The sequence below is a fragment of the Rattus rattus genome, chromosome 3 (genome assembly GCF_011064425.1).
Source record: "Rattus rattus isolate New Zealand chromosome 3, Rrattus_CSIRO_v1, whole genome shotgun sequence".
NCBI classification, from domain to species: Eukaryota; Metazoa; Chordata; class Mammalia; order Rodentia; family Muridae; genus Rattus; species Rattus rattus.
The window spans coordinates 66,547,635-66,551,762 of NC_046156.1; the positions used below are offsets into that span (position 1 = coordinate 66,547,635).

Consider the following 4,128-nt stretch of genomic DNA (forward strand, 5'->3'; position numbering starts at 1 on the left):
CTATCTCTTCTAAGAATTCAGTTTTCCTATCCTGACTTCGCTTTGCCATTTCATTCATTCAGATATTTGTGTTTTCTGGGACGCAGTTATTGCTGTCTTCTTTAAGTTCACTGGGTCGTGCACGTATTCTGTGTTCTTTAAATCACCAGAGTTCTCTGATGCAGTGTGTGTGCTTGTTCTTTTAAACTCTGTGTTTGGAGCCTAACCTGGGTCATTCCCTTTGGAGAAACTGTCGACAGGCCCAGTGGGTGCGAATGGCGACACACAGGCCTGTCATATGGTTTGTCTTTTTGTGATGCCACAGGGCATGAGGCCACCTTCACCATGTGATGTGTGATTCTTATGTGACTTAGGTTGGGCCGTCGCAGGAGGAACAATACCTAGAGTTAGGCCAAGAACATCTGAAGTGTGTTTGGAGGTAGGCCTGGAGGGTGGAGACGCCATGGGGTGGGAGGAGTCACCAGGCAAGGTAGGTTCCTGGGTCACTTTGGACTGAGGCCTAAGTGTGGGAATGGCTTCTAACTAAGGCATACACCAACCTCCATATCCAGCTGTGACAGCTACGCGTGACACTCTTGGGCATATACACAAAGGATTCTACTCCCTACTACAGAGACACTGGTACATCCATGTTCACTGTCTCTCTATTGACGATAGCCAGAAATTGGAAACAGCTTAGCTGTACACCAACAGATGAATGGATAATGAAAACGTGGTACATTTACAGGATGGACTATGGTTCAGCTGTTAAGAAAAATGAAAGAAAATTTGCAAGCAAATGGATGAAGCTTAAAAACATCATCCTGAGTGAGATAACTACACCCCAGAAGGCAAATAAAGAATATTTTCATTTTCACGTTGAAAGTAGCTTACCGACATCAGTATGTGTACTACAATCTGAATCACCACAGAAGTGAGGTACTAATAAGCACCTCGGGGTGAAGAGAGGATCTAAAGGAGAGAGAAGGACTATAAAGTAGGGTTGGGAAGGTGGTCAGAAAGATCTGGGAGGAACTGGGGAAGGGAAAAAATGATCAAAATATATTGCATTCAAATGTTTTCATAAAATATTTATAACAACATTTTATAATAATTATGATTTTTTAAAAAAAAGACTTACATTTTTAAAAAGGCTTAAATGACAAGACTGAGGTATTTGCTATTTGTGATCAAGTTCATCTCCAGTTCCTCTCCCAGTATCACAGAGCTAAAATTCCCAAGCCTCTAACCATGAGTTCGTCTTTATAGTGACTCACTCCTGCTCTGAGTCTATCTAGAAGCCCACCAAGAGTCATAGAAGTCTTTTTTACATCACTTTACACCATCTTTGTCAGTCAGAAAATCCCAAAGACTTTAGAACTCTCTGACAAGACAGGAACAAAGACTTTATTTGGCCAAGGTACGTAAGACAGAAACAGCGAGGGGCTGGAGAGATGGCTAGGGGTTGAGAGCACTGACTGCTCTTCCAAACGTCCTGAGTTCAATTCCCAGCAACCATATGGTGGCTCACAATTGTCTATATTGAGATCTGGCATATATACACAGGCAGAACACTGCATACATAGAAAATAAATAAACATTAAAACTAAAAAGACAGAGACAGTTAACATTTTTTGATACTTAGTTTGTATCCACCACCACACTAAGCACTTTATGTGCACAATCTCTTAAACCATCACTAACTGCCCATAAAATAGATACTAGTACTTCCAGCTTACGGATGAGGAAATGGACACACAGCAAAATTAAACTCTATCTGTTTTGTAGTCAGTTAATTGTGGTTTTATTAAAAAAAAAAAAAAAGTTCCTTCCGACACCTGGCTGAGGCTGCCCAAGAGCTGTGCTTCACTGCTTCGTGGTTTCTGCCGGTTCTGGGAAGAGGTGGCAGTGAACGAGGATGATGTTCTGAAGAAGCTGGAGCCACAGGGCGCAGAGCTGGATCAGATCACTGAACAGCTCAAGCCGCAGGTTGCTCTTCTCAAGGAGAAAGCAATTTTGCAGGCAACTTGGAGAGAAGAAAAGAAACTTCGAGTTGAAAAGGCTGAACTGAAAAAAGAAATATTGAAGAACTAAAACCAAGAGCTACGTCAGGCAGAAATCCACAGTGGAGCGAAGCAAATACCAGTTCCATCCAGTTCTTCACTAGAGACTAATTCTACTGTTTCTGAAAGTGTGATATAGTCTCCATCCGTAGAAACAACCGCCTCTTCTGGTACAAAAGAACAGATTAAAGGAAGGGGAGGGGAAGAAAAGAAGGTAAAACAGAAAACTGAAAAGAAAGGAGAGAAAGGAGAAGCAGCAGTAGGCAACAAGTGCTGACTCAAATCCTATAAACTATATCTAATCCTATAAATTAGATCTAATCCTATATTGCGCCTGGATCTTTGAATTGGTTGTATCATTACTGCCAAAAAACACCCGGATGCAGATTCATTGTATGTAGAAGTAGTTGTGGGAGAAGCAGCCCCAAGAACAGTTGTCAGTGGACCGGTGAATCATGTTCCTCTAAATAAATGCAAAACCGGATGGTGGTTTTACTTTGTCATCTGAAGCCTGCAAAACTCCAGAGAGTACTGTCTCAAGCAATGGTGATGTGTGCCAGTTCACCAGAGAAAGTGGAGATTCTGGCCCCTCCCAGCAGGTTCATTCCTAGAGACAGAATTACTTTTGATGCTTTCCCTGGAGAGCCTGGACAAGGAGCTGAACCCCGAGAAGAAAATCTGGGAGCAGATTCAGCCTGACCTGCACACTAATGGTGAGTGGGTGGACACATACAAGGGGACTCCCTTTGAGGTGAAAGGGAAGGGGGTTTGCCGGGCCCAAACCATGGCCAATATCAGAATTAAGTGAAGTGCTCTCTAACGAAAGACATTGGTGAAACCTTAACAACAATAAAGAGGAGAGTGATTGTCACTTACACATTAAAAACAGCTAACAATCAAATTAATTGAAGGGTGTACTGGCTGGTTTTGGGTGTCAACTTGACACAAGCTGGATTTATCACAGAGAAAGGAGATTCAACTGAGAAAATGCCTCCCTGAGACCCAGCTGTAAGGCACTTTCTCAACTAGTGTTCAAGGGGGGAGGACCCAGCCCCTTGTAGGTGGTGCCATCCCTGGGCTGGTGGTCTTGGGTTCTATAAGAGAGCAAGCTGAGCAAGCCAGGGGAAGCAAGCCAGTAAGTAACATCCCTCCATGGCCTCTGCATCAGTCCTGCTTCCTGATCTGCTTGAGTTCCAGTCCTGACTTCCTTTGGTGATGAACAGCGTAGAAGTAAGCTGAATAAACCCTTTCCTGCACAACTTGCTTCTTGGTCATGATGTTAGTACAGGGATAGAAACCCTGACTAAGACAGAGGATATTAATCTGTTTTATCTGTATCAAATTTGAGAGAATGTACCCTCATTGACCCTTACAGAAAATATACCAACCTGAAAGCACATGCAATAATTCACCTTGGCATTTTGCATGATAACTGATAGATAGTTCACACTTAAGCCCATTCATTATGTTGTCAACTATTAACTCTGACCGGCATGGCATTATTACGAACAAATACATAGTTTGTCATACCCATTTACATAATTTAAGTACCTACACAGTTTCTTAAAATAAAAACTATTTTAAATATTCATATCTTATCCTTAATGCTTTATTAAGGATTAAAAACTCAGGTTTTGTTCAATAAATGAATCTGAAAAATATTTTGCTGATTTCCCAAGGCATGGTTTGTGATGGTCTAGATGTTGAATGAGCATCAGTGACAGCATCCTTGATCTCACCACGGTGACACACTGTGGGGAACGACAGCGAAAGGTGGAGCAGATAATATCAAGTATAACTGTGGGCTATTTCAAGTACTACAAAGAAAATCAGCTCTGGGCATCGTGTGAACAAGCAGAAGGGGCTTCAAGAAAAGAGATGAGAAAAAGCATACAGATAATACTTGACTAGGATTCTGAAGGAGGTGGGGATATACACAATGCTGAGAGCAGGGGGAAGTATTCCAGGTCTAAATGCTCACAGAAATAAGTTCCTGAGAAATCAGACTCCTCCATGATGGTTACCGAATGAGTGAAGAAGAATGTGTCAGCATACTGGACTAGGGAGGCACGGCAGACACCACAGC

The 4,128-nt window shown here is 42.3% G+C and overlaps 1 pseudogene; it reads left to right on the forward strand.

The window, feature by feature from the left end:
* The first annotated feature begins 442 nt into the window (after nt 1-442).
* Nucleotides 443-2,850, forward strand: LOC116895808 (annotated as a pseudogene).
* Nucleotides 2,851-4,128: the final 1,278 nt, after the last annotated feature.